The 15,063-nt window shown below is 44.6% G+C and overlaps 1 protein-coding gene across 4 annotated transcripts in view; it reads left to right on the top strand.

Moving 5' to 3' along the window:
* Positions 1 to 297: 297 nt before the first annotated feature.
* LOC140482684 (protein-tyrosine kinase 2-beta-like) overlaps positions 298 to 15,063 on the top strand; it is a 202,156-nt gene continuing 187,390 nt past the window's right edge. The window contains exon 1 of one of the 4 annotated variants that reach the window (XM_072580197.1): positions 298 to 370. The gene's annotated coding sequence lies outside the window, so the exon portion shown is untranslated. The other 3 variants (XM_072580200.1, XM_072580199.1, XM_072580198.1) reach the window with 3 other exon arrangements.

Raw genomic sequence — 15,063 nt, 5'->3', positions numbered from 1 at the left:
GGAACAGACAATACTCAGAGAACCAGAGGAGTGCTGTCAGGAGCAGGAGCAAGGTCCAGCATTTCCAATTGGGGTGTGAACTCGCCCATTGACTTTGTGTTATTCCAAACAGCTTGGCACGATTTCCAAAAGTTACCTCCACTCCCTCTCAAGGTGAAAATTCCAGTACACATTCCTCATCAGCGTGAATTTCAAAAAAAACAATATCCCTGGGCAGTGAATTCCACAAACTCCGAATACCTGTTCGCCCACACCGCCACTTGGGCGTTGCTCAGTACGGAGCTAACTGTGTACAGTGTGTGTGTGTGTCTCTCTTTCTCACTGGGGGGCAGATGTCTTCATCAACTGAGGCTCTTTTCTGAACTTTAAGGTAAAGGAGTCACAAACACCAGGAAGTGGCTGAAAGTTTTCAAGGGGCGTGACTTTCTGCTGATAGTTTTTTTTGTGTGTGTGTGTCAATTCTGTGAGAGGTTTCTCTGTGAAAATCTTCACCTGCGGCCGGGTTTCGAGGAAAGAAACACCTTGAATGTTGGTGAGTAAACTTCCAGCAGAGAGTTACACGAAGAGGCGCGCAGTTTGTGTCGAAATGGTGTTAATACTAAAGTCTGAAGCAAGGTGCCTACTCACTCAATGGCTGGCAAAGATCGGACTGAGCTGGTGAATCAGGAAGTAACTGTGTTGGGATGTTCTGCACTGGCTCCCTCTCTCTCGCTGTGTGTGTGTCTCTCTCTGTTGCCTGAAGGGTCAGGAATTTATGAATGTCACTTACGCCGAGTTTGACTTTCAGTAACATTGCAACAAGAAAGTTACTGAGATTCATTTTCCAGCCTGCAGGTATGTGCACCCTGAGGCGGAGTGAAAAAAAAAATTAGCTTCAGAAAGCTTGTAGTTTTGTTGTAGGTAAAGTGTGCATTTTGGATCACACCACCTGATGGTCATGCTGCTATTTTTCAGAGCTGGCATCAAAGGAGATATGCGAGGAAAACGGGGATTTTGTTTTGTGGGTTTTCTGGTGAGCCAGTGCCAATGGGTGGGACACTATCTCTCCAGTTACCCGCATCACCTCCCCCAAAAACTGTCACAATTTTACACCGTTCAGTCGCCATCCCAGATCAGAAAAGGTGGCATGTGAGCAGAGAAACTGATCAGAAATATATGTTAATGTCTATTGATAATGTGAATAAGCTTCATTTTGACAAATGGACAGACTGTTCAAAATAGAAGTAAGTTGAAAACTTATTAAGAAGACATTATTCAAGTGATTAAATCTGTTTAACATGCGTTAATACGTCCCTCCGTATCTGTCACCTCCTCCAGTGCCTAGACACCTCTCTTTAACTCTGTAACCTTCGGCAGCCCCTACACCCTTCCTTATCTCTATACCTCTCCTACCCCTTTGACCCCTCCCTATCTCTGTAACCCCCTCCAGCCCCTACACCCCTCCCTATCTCTGTAACTTGTTCCCGCCCCTACACCCCCTCCCTATCTCTGTAACCCCCTCCGACCCCTCCCTATCTCTGTAACCCCCTCTGACCCAAAAGCTATGTAAGATCTCTGTGTGCCTGCAGTTTCAGCCTCTTGAGCATCTCTATTTCCCCCCCCCCCCCCGTTAGTCTTGTCTTCAGCTGTCTGGGCCCCAAGCCTCTGAAATACCCTCCATAAACCTCTTCCACCTCCCCCACCCCCCTCTTGTCTTTCTGACAGCCCCTACAATCTATCGCTTTGAATAAGCTCCTGGTCACCTCCCTGTAAGATTCAAATATCATCACATTGTCTTTTTATAATGTTCTGGCAAAGCACCTTATCCTAAAGGTGCCACCCAAATGCCAGTTGTTGTTGTTGCCAGTAAGTGATTCTGAGTTCTGTTGGGGAGCTTGGCTGAGTGCGGGTCAGGTCTCTGAAGGCCATTTTGAGGGCAGTGGTGTGGGTAAGGAGTTGGTTTGTTTATAGATGTAGAGAATTCCCACAGCCTGAGTATGGATGGTTTATCCTACAGCACATACTTCACACACGATGGCCGAATTTAAGCCACTATTTGGAGAACACGAATTTCCCTTAGCTGGATTGACCGTAACATGATTCCGACCCCATTAGTTTATATGGTGCTGGTATTGCATGATTTTCTTATTAAGTGAGATGGCATGGCAACTGAACTGTGGCATTATACGAGAACTATCTGTACCACAGAGCTCCAAAAAATGTTATCGAGGAACACACTCCTGTTTGGATTGTTAGGAATGACTGGGAATGTATTCCTGTTGACCTGGAAGGTGGTGGGGTCAGATTGAGTTGTTTGAAATGGGGAGGGGATTTGACAGCGAGACGGACTTGCTATTGATTGGGAGCGACCTGGAACATGGGGAGGCAATCACTGAATCCGAGAGGAAGCACTTCCTCACATGAGGGACATTAGAATCCAGAACTCTTACCCACTGTTATATGTACAGCTCCAGTTCAAAGTGTATGTATAACTGAAAGCATCATCTCTTCGACAATCCTGTCAAATTTTCTTAGTGCTAAATACCTCATCACTATTTTCTCAAGAAACAAGTCCTGCCATTTTCAGTCAAGCCCTCAGCCTGAGAGGAAAGAATTGAAGCCCAGTGTTTCTTTCCTGATAGCTCAGTAATCACAACTGATCTTTTTGCACCTTCTCCAAGACTGTTCACAGTCGTCCAAATATGATCTCACCAAAGTTCTGGAGACTTTTTAACGTAACTTCTCAGCTTATCAATTCTGTCCCACAGGGAATAGAGCCCTTCACACCACTACCATCAATGTCTTGGTTTCTCTAATTCATTGGCTTCCTTAATTTGTATATCAGTATTCCCAGATTCCTGTTTTCCTCTGCTTATTTGGAAAAGTGGGAATTTTAATCAAACGTCAGCCTTCAAAGTAACGTGGGGCAGTAGCTCCTCCAGCCGAACCCTGACGTTTGAGAGAAGCAGCGATGGTATGAACTGAGGAGTAATCCTGTATGGAGCAGTGGCCACTTCCTCCTCACCCATCTGCTGCTGCTGTTGTTGCATGAGATAGAGGGGAATAATCTGGATCTCAAGTTCAGAGAAGGTCATATCCCCCCACATAGGGTATGCAAGCAAATCAACTTTACAGACTGACTACCAATGCTGAAAGGTTTGGAGGGATATGGGCAGGTGGGACTAGTTTAGTTTGGGATTAGGTTTGGCATGGACTGGTTGGACTGAAGCTGGATTAGTGGTGCTGGAAGAGCACAGCAGTTCAGGCAGCATCCAACGAGCAGCGAAATCGACGTTTCGGGCAAAAGCCCTTCATCAGGCTTTTGCCCGAAACGTTGATTTCGCTGCTCGTTGGATGCTGCCTGAACTGCTGTGCTCTTCCAGCACCACTAATCCAGTATTTGATTTTCAGCATCTGCAGTCATTGTTTTTACCTTGGTTGTCTGAAGCGTCTGTTTCTGTGCCGTATGGCTCTATGACTCTATGTGGAATTAAGAGTCTAATGATGATCATGAATCCATTATTGATTGTTGGAAAGACCGATCTGGTTCACTAATCTCCTTTAAGGAAGGAAACTGCCATACATGATCTGGCATAAATGTGACTCCAGACCTACAGCAATGTGGTTGGCTCTTAACTATCCTCTGGGCAATTAGGGATGGACAGTCAATGTGGGCCTAGTCAGTGACATGGCTATCCTGCGGATGAATTAAAAAACAAAGTACCTCATCCAGATTGGCCTGATGAACACAGAGCTTCAAACAAAAACAGAAATTGTTTGAAAAGCTCAGCAGGTCTGGCAGCATCTGTAGAGAGAAAGCAGAGATAATATTTCAGGTCCAGTGAACCTTCCTCAAAACTGCAAGGGTCAATTGACCCAAAACGTCAACTCTGACTTCTCTCTACAGATGCTGCCAGACCTGCTGAGCTTTTCCAGCAAATATCTGTTTTTGTTTCTGATTTACAGGATCTGAAGTGGAGGGAGGCTCACAGGCACAGGATATACAGGTGGAGAGGTAATGGCAAGATAATTCCAGGTGGAATTCCGGATTTTATTTAGACCCTGCAAGATTTGTAACAAGCCCACACCGACCCTCTGAAGAGCAACCCACCCAGACTCATTCCCCTATCCCGCATTCCTATATTTACCCCTGATTAATGCACCTAACCTACACAACCCTGAACACTATGAGTAATTTACCATGGCCAATTCACCTGACCTGTACATCTTTGGACTGTGAGAGGAAACCGGAGCACCTGGAGGAAACCCACACAGACACTGGGTGAATGTGCAAACTCCACACAGACAGTTGCTCGAGGCTGTAGTAACATCTTCTCAATGTTAACACCCTGTTAAGCCCTTCAGAGTCTTGTATGTTTCATTGAAATCAATCCTCATCCTTCTAAACTCTTCTGAATAAAGACCTATCATGTTTAACCATTCTTGCTAAGTCAACTCCTTCTTCCAGAAAGCAGTCTAATGAATCTCTTTGAAATGCTCCAATGCCAGTGTATCCTTTCTTAACTAAATCGAGGGAGTAATGAGTGTCCCTCTGAGTGATTGCATTGCAATAAGTTTGGCAGAGTGTTACACACACTCTAAAATGGACAAGGTGTAAGTCATTCAGCATCTCTGGTTTGCTCCAACATTTTGTCATTAACCTGACAAACCAGGAATTTCTAAGGTTCTGCAAATTACTTTAATGAGTATTCAGGCTGTTGAAATAAAGCATTGGCAAACAGCAGTTTTGGGTTAACAAATGAAAATGATTTGTTGAATAATCTACAAATAACGACAAGTTCTGAGTCAAACATGGCCCTTTACTCTCCAGAGCAGCTTGGACACAGGTCAATATAAGTTCTGGACTGACTCCTCTTGTTTCTATCCGCTGGTAAACCTGTCCAGGATTTGAATTCAGAGGAATGAGAGATGATGATCCCATTGAAATGTTGAAGGGACTGTGCAGAGTTGATGTTGAAACAATGTTTGTTCTCCTCAGGGAGAAACTGAAACTCTGGGAATACAGTTTAGGAATAAGCATTCTCTGTTTCCAGATGGAGGTGAGAAGGATAGTTTATGGATAGAATTCTCTCCCTCAGGGAACAGTGGAGATTGACTCGGTGAATTTATTCATGATTGAGATTGATAGATGTTTTGTTTGACATCGGGGTCTGGGAGGTGCAGATGGGTAAGTGAGGCTGAAACCAGAACTGGATCTGTCATGATCTACAGAATGAGAAACCAGTTCCAAACAGCCAAATGGCTCAGTCTTGCTGATGTTAAGTTGATGTTCTGGCCTTTCAGTAGATGGAACGATCCCATTGTACTATCTTAATGCCCTGGAAAATATTTACACCTCAGCCAGCAGCTCCAAAACAGACCCACTGCTCATTTAGGAGAAAGTGAGGACTGCAGATGCTGGGGATCAGAGCTTAAAAATGTGTTGCTGGAAAAGCGCAGCAGGTCAGGCAGCATCAAAGGAGAAGAAGAATCGACGTTTCGGGCATCAGCCCTTCTTCAGGAATGAGGCTCCTCCTCGTTCCTGAAGAAGGGCTTATGCCCAAAATGTCGATTCTTCTTCTCCTTTGATGCTGCCTGACCTGCTGCGCTTTTCCAGCAACACATTTTTAACCACTGCTCATTTAGCAATGCTGTCCAAAAATAGGTTACTGTAAACAGGAGAGATTTAGAACATAAAATGTGACTGGTAAAAGACAGCACAAGGTGAAGGGTATATTACAAAGAATTAAAGTGAGCATAACCAATGGCTTAGTGAGTGAATTTAATTTATCTCCAATTTCTGAAGCTGCAATCCTTTGACTAACAGCATTCATCTGTACACACTCACACAAGCACATATGTACTCACACAGTATTCTGTTCTCAAACACACATGTACACACACATACACACACACACGTATATACTTACACAGGTGAGCTCACTCACAACCATACACAGAAGCATGCTCTCACACACTCATACGAGAGTGTACACACTCTCTCGCACATGCTCACACATACAAACATGCACACACATTTCTTACGCTCACAAACAGAAAAACACACTCTCACACACAATCATAAGCACATAGAAAAACACACACAGACACATTCACACACACAGGGTCACACCCATGAGCAAGCTCACACAGATGGGCACACGCTCACATACACTTGCATCACCTGCCTGGAATCACGGAACAAGGTTTTAAAGGAAGCCTTCCCACTGATCTGGAAGGCCAAAGGCCTCAAGATGTAGGAACAGAATTAGGCCATTCAGCCCATCATGTCTGTTCTGCCACTCAATGAAACCACGGCTGATCTGATAACCCTCAACTCCACTTTCCCCACAACCCTTCATTGTCTTCCTCATTAAAAGTCTGTCTGTTTCAGTCTTGAATGTACCTAATGACCCATCCTCAATTGCTGTCTCTGGTAAAGAAGACAAAAGTGGATTTGACGGAACAGTTTGAAAGGTTTGTCCTGAATAGAGCACAGCTGTGTGCATGCTGCAGCTTGAAAGGATGTGGCTTTCTGTGCAGCATGCACATTGACGCAATGGAACAATCAAAACTGGTTTAAAAGTGAATAGACCTCAAACCAGCCCAGAAATGAAAGAGCATCAGAGACTAGGAAGGGTCTCCCGCAGACGCAACTCTCCTGCTTTGATGAATCTATTGCAAAATGCAAAGGAAATAAATATCGACTCTGTCCTTGATGTTTCAGAAAAGACATTCCAATTTCAAACAATCCATGGGAAGCAGTGAGCTTGTGTCAGACTTGGAGATGTGCCTTTGGATGGGATGCTCAATCCTGGTGGTGTGAGGGGAAAAATCACTGTAGAGTTGCTCTAGGTTACCTTTTGTTGATCTGTAAGTGTTTTTACAGGAATCTCCCTCAAAGAATTGAATATTGGGAATAAAATGTATGTACAAAGCTAAAAGACAGATATAGAACAGTTCATGTGTGGCTTCCTTCCTCAGAACTGAAGTGTAAGAGATCAACAGACAAATGATCAAAGAGCTTGACTGACCTCATCTAATAGCATTAACATCCACTCTGTCCACTGTCGACATTCAGCAACAGCAGTGTGTACTATCTACAAGATCAGGGCAGACATTCACCAAAGGTCCTCAGACAGCACGTTCCAAACCCCATGACCACTTCCATCTCGAAGGACAAGGGCAGCAGATACATGGGAACACCACTACCTGCAAGTTCCCCTCCAAGCCATTCACCATCCTGACTTGGAAATATATTACCGTTCCTTCAGTGTCACTGAGTCAAAATCCTTCAATTCTCTCCCTAAGGGCATTTTGGGTCAATCCACAGCACATGAACTGCAGTGGTTCAAGAAGGCAGCGCTCCTCCACCTTCTTCAAGGGGCAATAAATGCTTGGCCTCAATGGTGACAGCCACTTCCACAAATTAGTTAGTAAAATTAAATCTAACAACCGATACAAATTCTGGTTCTTGCGATTATCTCAGTAAATTACACAGTTGGCTTCAGTGTTGTTTCTTGTTGCTTTGTAACTTATGCGTGTTTTCTGACAGTACCATCTCCCAAAACTCCTGCAAAATATCCATTCGGAGAATGGATTCACATTCAGAGTATTGACTCATTTATGCTCCTTCCTGATAACTTGGAACTCCACATCTTATTGACAACTCACAACAGGTTCAGGATTGTAGATGGCACAGTGATAAGTGGAGCACAGGTAGTGTTGAGGAACCAGGGAGGCTGCAGAATGACTTGGACAGGCGAGCAGAGTTGGCAAGAAATGGCAGATGCAATACAATGCGGGAAAGTGTGAGGTTATGCATTTTGGAATGAAGAATAGAGTTACAGATGATGCTGTAAACAGGGGAGGATTTTGGAAATTTAAGTGCAAAGGGACTTAGGAGTCCTGGTTGAGGATTCTCTTAAGGTTAACATGCAGGTTCAGTTGGCAGTTAGGAAAGCAAATACAGTGTTGGCATGCATTTCATTCGGGTTGGGAAACAAGAGCAGGGATGCACTGCTGAGGCTGTATAAGACTCTAAGGTGATCACATTTGAAATATTGTGAGCAATTTTGGGCTCCCTATCTAAGGAAGGATGTGCTGGTCTTGGAGGGAGCCCAGAGGAGGTTCACTGGGGGTGAAGGGCTTGCCATATGAGAAGTGATTGAGATCTCTGGGTCTGTGCTCGATTGAGTTTAGAAGGATCTTATTGAAACTTGCTGAGAGGCCTCAATGGAATGGCGAAGATGTTTCCACTAGTAGGAGAGACTAGGGCTCAAGGGTGACTGTCTCAGAGTGAAGGGACAATTCTAAATGGTTCACAGGGATTCCTTCCCTTCTCAATGTGAATTATCCCCGTTAATTTGCAACAGTCATAACCGTTTGCAGACCATCATTGAAGATGATTCCTGGGATGAGGGGGTTACCTTTTGGGGAAATTTGGCCAGGTCAGGCCTGTATTGTTTGGAGCTGAGAAGAGTGAGAGGTGATCTTATTGAAACATTCTGAGGGGGGGGGTTTGACAGGATGGATTCTGAGAGGATGGAGGAGAGTCTGGAACTAAGGGGCTCAGTTTAAAAATGGGGAATTCTTTTTTATTTAAGATAAAGGTGAAGAGAAATTGTTTTCCCTCAGAGAGTCATTAGTAGGTGGAATTCTGTTTCCCAGAGAATAGTGGAGGTTGGGTCATTGGGTTTATTTAAGATGGAGTTAGATTATTGAGGGAGCTAAGGGCCGTGGGGATCAGGAGGGAAGTGGAATCAAAGGCACAGTCTGACCAGCCAAGGTCTCACTGAATGGCAGAGCCCATGGTGCTGAATGGCCTGCCTCCTGCTGCTAGTTTGTATGTGTGCGGGACCCTACAACAAGCCGTCTGTTTCCCACTTGACCTGTGCTGATGCTCAATACAGAGAGACTATGAACTGAGAAGGTCATTTATGAAGTAATCGTTTTGTTTGGATGAAGGGTTGCTCTTCAGAGGGTCGGCATGGACTTGTTGGGCCGAAGGGCCAGTTTCCACACTAACTAATCTAATCTAATCTAATCTAAAAATTTCAATGTATTTATAACTTTCTCTCAAACATTTCAGGCTTCATTGTCTAAGCTGAGTTTGAAATTGAGGGCTTGCCTATTGTATGAGGGAGGCTTGGAAAAGGTTTCGGGATGTGGGACAGTATCCCAATGAATCCCATCCTTACCTGAGGAAGGGTATAGTGGCTTTAGAGGCGGTGCAGAGGAGGTTCACCAGGTTGATTTTGGAGATGAGGGGGTTACCCTACGAGGAGAGGTTGAGCCGCCTGGGATTGTACTCACGAGAATTTAGAAGAATGAGTGGGGATCTTACAGAAACATAGACAATTAGGGAAGGGATAGATAAGATAGAGGCAGGCAAGTTGTTTCCACTGGTGGGTGAGACTAGGACTAGGGGACATGGTCTCAAGGTTAGGGGGAATAGATTTAGGACAGAGATGAGGAAGAACTGCTTTTCCCAGGGTGTAATGAATCTATGGACTTCTCTGCCCAAGGAAGCAATAGAGGCAGCTTCATCAAATATATCGAAGACACAATTGGTTGGGTTTTTGCACGGTCGGGGAATTAAGGGCAAAGGAGATGACAGAGTGGGAGGAGCTGAGGCCATGGATAGATCAGCCATGATTAGATTAGATTACTTTCAGTGTGGAAACAGGCCCTTCGGCCCAACAAGTCCACACCGACCCACCAAAGTGCAACCCACCCAGACCCATTTCCCAACATTTACCCCTTCACCTAACACTACAGGCAACTTAGCATGGCCAATTCGCCTAACCTGCACATTTTTGGACTGTGGGAGGAAACCGGAGGAAACCCACGCAGACACGGCGAAGAATGTGCAAACTCCACACAGACAGTTGCCTGAGGTGGGAATTGAACCCGGGTCTCTGGTGCTGTGAGGCAGCAGTGCTAACCACTGTGCCACTATGCCACCCATGACCTTAATGATTGGTGGAGCAGGCTCGACGGGCCAAATGGCCTACTGCTGCTTTTATCACAATAGGGTGCTCCATAAATCTCCCCTCTCTCCAGGGGCGAGCAAGGATAATCTGCAGCAAGGATGTTTGTAAAATTTTGTTTTGTCTTTTTTTTTGCCAGAGAAATTAGTTATTAATAACGTCCTTAGCGCAGAGTCAGCACAGAGTGCAGGGTGTTCCCACTGTCTGAAGGCCATGTCTATGACAGGATTGAGCAGCTGCTGTAGTGGCCCCATTACTGCTGATATCTGGTTGGAATTGAAATTGAAAATGCGTTGCTAGAAAAGCGCAGCAGGTCAGGCAGCATCCAAGGAACAGGAGAATCGACGTTTCGGGCATCAGCCCTTCTTCAGGAATTGTCTGGTTGGAATTGTCTCTTAAATGTTTCAGAGTTCAGCTCCTGAGGTTACAGGACAACATTTCAGGGAACATCAGGACACAGGAGCAATGCTCACCATAGTTCTCACCTCTCTCAATCGCAGCTCCATTCACTGTGGGGTCAGAGGTGGGATAGTGGGTGGTTATTTCCCTTGACATGCAAACATACAAACAAGGAACAGGAAGAGGCCATTCAGCCCATCATGTCTGCTCCACAACTCAATTAAATGATGGTTGATCTGATTTTAATCTCAACACTACATTCCTACATATCCCTGTTCACCTTTCACCCTCCGGGTCATCAAGAATCTCCCGCCCTCTGTCTTAAAAACATTTAAAGATTCTGCATCCACTGCCTTTTTTGTGGAAGGGGATTCCAAGAACACTCAACGCTATGAGAAAAAAGTGTTTCATCATTTCTGTCTTAAATGTGCACTTCCTTATTTTTAAACTGCTCCCTAATTCTAGATTCTCCCTGAGGAGGAACTATCCTTTCCACAACCACTCGGTCAAGTCCCCTCAGGATCTGATATGTTCCAGTGAAGGCCCCTCTGACTGTTCTTAACTCCAGAGAATACACACATGTCTGCCTGGCCTTTCCTCTTCAGGTCATTGACACAGGAGGTTCCCCCCGAATCGGTCAGGGTTTGGGTGAGCCCCGATTCATCCTGTCAGTGCCTTACTGAGATTGAAGAGAAATTCTTGATGTGAATCTCTGGGACAACTCGGTAAGCTGCCCTTTGATTCCGAAGGTTCATTCACAGTCCCGTAGACGCCAACCTACCGGCATGAAGAGCAAGCTCCTGTCAATGTAAACCCTCCCCAGGAACTGAGGAGTTCTCCATCTGTGTCCCTGACCAATGTTTAGCCCCCTTGAAAGCTGATTCCCTGGTTACTTATCTCCAACCTGTTTATGGAATCTTGCTGTGCACAGATTGGCTGCTGGTGTTTCCTGCATGACTGCAGCTAAAAATGTAGATTAATTGTCTCTGAAGTAATCCTAAACGATCTCCCTTTAAGTAGCAGCCTGAATCGATTGAATATTCGTGCCATGGTTATTGTGACAGTGGGTGCCTTTTGACTGTCATTATTCAGTGATTTGTCTCCCTCGAATCCCAGTGTAATTTTCAGCATTCAGAGCCATCTAACATTGAAGCTCCCTCACCCAAGTGATGGGTGATGGGCAGACAAGCCAGCACAAGGCCAGCTCTTAGCTCATCTGACAAGTTGTGCAGCAAGCTCAGACTTATTCCTGTCGGAGGAACATACACAGTCAGTGCTCGGAGCTGGGAATGGATCAGGGCTATAGTGTGGGGAATGACTGAATACCAGAGCTGTGAACAAACAAGAATGCTATTCTCTAAAAAGCCTGTGTTCTTTCAGGTGGCATTTCCTGACCTGCTTTTACAACTTCGAACATCCTGTGAAAGCTGTTGTGAACGCTGTAACACAGCTTTCATATGTCCAGTCCCACTGTAAATAGAGTATCCCACATCTGACAAGCTAGGGGGTAGTCACAATTATTGTATGGGATGGCTTGAGACTTGAGCTACTGATCCCAGGGGCTACGAGTTCAAATCCCAACAGGGACTGTCTGAGAATCCGAATTCGGTTTTAAAAAGTTTGGAAATTAAAAGTGGCTGTGAAATTATTGGATTGTTGTCAAAACCCATCTGGGGTTTTATGGGGAAGTGATGGTCTAGTGGTATTATCCAGAAACACAGCTAATGTTCTGGGCCCTGGGTTCAAATCCTGCTAAGGCAGATGGAGTTAGAATTTGAATTCAATAATAATCTGGAATTCAGAATCTATTGTTGACCATGAATCCACTGTCAATTGTCAGGAAAGCCCCATCTACTTCTGGGGAAAGGGTCACTGGACGTGCAACATTAACTCTGATTTCTCTGCACAGATGCTGCCAGACCTGCTGGGCTTCTCCAGCCATTTCTATTTTTGTCTCTGATTTAGGGCATTCATGGTTGTTTTGGTTTTTATTTTGTTTGCTTCTCTAACATCCTTCAGGAAGAGACATCTGCCAACTTTACCCAGTCTGGCCTTCATGTGACTCCAGACCCACACTGAGATAATTGACTCCAAATTGTTCTTTAAAGTGGCTAAGAATCCATTGAATTGACATTAATGTATTACCCAGCAATGTCAACATTTTAAAAATGCTTTCACAAAATTCTGCACAGATGTACTTCAGTCAAAATTATGCAAATGAGCTGATATGAAGACAGATCTTGTATGTGTGGGTCGATGTTCAGCCTGACGGGGATCCTGAATCCAATCATCAATGGCTCTGTCTGGGTCAAGTTACAGCAATGCCTCATGCTCCAACTCATTTTCACTCCTCACCCTGATTGCCCTGAGGTGTAACCTCTGCCCACTCCCTGGCAGACCCAACATGCAGCCAGGAATGGACCAAAATGTCCTTGATTTCATTGCTATGCCCTCCATTCATACAGGAGCTGACAATGCATGGTCCAGGAGATGTACAGTCACACACGGAACAAACGGTTTCTCTTTATACATGGCAAGTGTACATGAGCCCACACGGACATAGATTCATAGAGATGTACAGCATGGAAACAGACCCTTCGGTCCAACCCGTCCATGTTAACCAGATATCCCAACCCAATCTGGTCCCATTTACCAGCACTTGGTACATATCCCTCCCAACCTTTCCAATTCATGTCCTCATCCAAATGTCTTTTAAATTTTGTAATTGTACCAGCTTCCACTACTTCCTCTGGCAGCTCATTCCATACACGTACCACCCTTTACGTGAAAACGTTGCCCCTTAGGACCCTTTTATATCTTTCCTCTCTCACCCTAAACTATGCCCTCTAGTTCTGGACTATCCCACCCCAGGGAAAAGACCTTGTCTACTTACCCTATCCATGACCCTCATAATTTTATAAACCTCTATAAGGTCATCCCTCAGTCTCTGAGGCTGCAGGGAAGACAGCCCTAGCCTATTCAATCTCTCCCTGTAGCTCAAACCCTCCAACACTGGCAACATTCTTGTAAATCTTTTCCGAGCCTTTTCAAGTTTCACAATGTCCTTCTGATAAGAAGAGACTAGAATTGCACGCGATATTCCATAAGTGGCCTAACCAACATCCTGTACAGCCACAACATGTATTCATGTACATGTACTCCCTTACTCAATACTCTGACTAATAAAGGAAAGCATACCAAATGCCTTCTTCACTATCCTATCTACCTGTTACTCTACTTTCAAGGAGCTATAAACCTGCATTCCAAGGAATCCTTGTTTAGCAACACTCCCCAGGGCCTTACCATTAAGCGTATAAGTCCTGCTCTGATTTGCCTTTCCAAAATTGCAGCACCTCGCATTTATCTAAATTAAACTCCATCTGCCACTCCTCAGCCCATTGGCCCATCTGATCAAGATCCCGTTGTACTCAAAGGTAACTTTCCTTGCTGTCCACTACACCTTCAATTTTGGTGTCATAACTATGCCTTCTATGTTCACATCCAAATCATTTATATAAATGATGAAAAGTAGAGGACCCAGCACAGATCCTTGTGGCACTCCACTGGTCACAGGTCTTCAGTCTGAAAAACAACCCTCCATCACCACCTTCTGTCTTCTACCTTTGAGCCAGTTCTGTGTCCAAATGGCTAGTTCTCCCTGTATTCCATGAGATCTAACTTGACTAATCAGTCTCCCATGGGGAACCTTGTCGAACACCTTACTGAAGTCCACATAGATCACATCTACCGCTCTGACCTCATCAATCCTCTTTGTTACTTCAAAAAACTCAATCCAGTTTGTAAGACATGATTTCCCACACATGCAAAAATGGAATATGTAGCCAAGCAGGAGGCTGGAAGAACACAGCAAGCCAGGCAGCATCAGGAGGTGGAGAAGTCGACGTTTTGGGTTTAACCTCTCTTCAGGTCTGACATAATGAAAACTTTTTTAAAAAGTGGGAGTGTGTGAGTGGGCCAAAAGGCTTGAGAGATAACGGAACTGATAGAGTTCACGGTTGAGAAATAGGAAGTGGGTCTGTTTTTGGAAGGGGTCAAGGGAAAGAAAATATTATTACCTAGAATTGTAGCATGGAAACAGCTCAGAATGAGGCCATCCACCCCATTGTGTACATGCTAGCCCTCTGGAAGAGCAACTCATCAATCACATTCCCCTACCTTTTCCCTATAATCCTGTAAGTGTTGAGATTGAAATGGAGTGATGGTGAAGAAGGCTTTGCTGTATAAATGTTTCGAGTCTCTCTGACCTGCTGTCTGTTCTGTGTTTGTTTTCAGTTGAATTTGTTCCTGTGAGATATCTTGGGATGTTTATTACAGTAATGTTGCTATATGAATGCAAAATACTGGTGCTGTATGAGCTTCAACGTACAAAATCTTTGTGTGATTTTTATATCATCTTGCACAGATCGTTATAATAGGCAAAGGCCGTTCAAAGAGCATGAGGATAAGGAGTAGGGAGAGCTGGTGATGTTTAAGAATGAATGGTGTGGGGGTCCAGGACCTGAAACTATCGCTGTTATTGGTGGAATGATTAATGCCAGGAATGAATAAGAATCAGAATTAGATGAATAGAGAGATCTCAGAGGGTTCCAGAACTGGAGGAGATGGCAGTGTTCCATAGGAACAAGATAATGGTGAGATTTGAAAATGGATAAAAATGCTAAAATGGTGAGTA

This window comes from Chiloscyllium punctatum, chromosome 11 (assembly GCF_047496795.1).
Source record: "Chiloscyllium punctatum isolate Juve2018m chromosome 11, sChiPun1.3, whole genome shotgun sequence".
Lineage (NCBI taxonomy): Eukaryota > Metazoa > Chordata > Chondrichthyes > Orectolobiformes > Hemiscylliidae > Chiloscyllium > Chiloscyllium punctatum.
The sequence above is the reverse complement of the archived record's forward strand: the minus strand, read 5'-3'. Positions and strand labels throughout refer to the sequence as shown.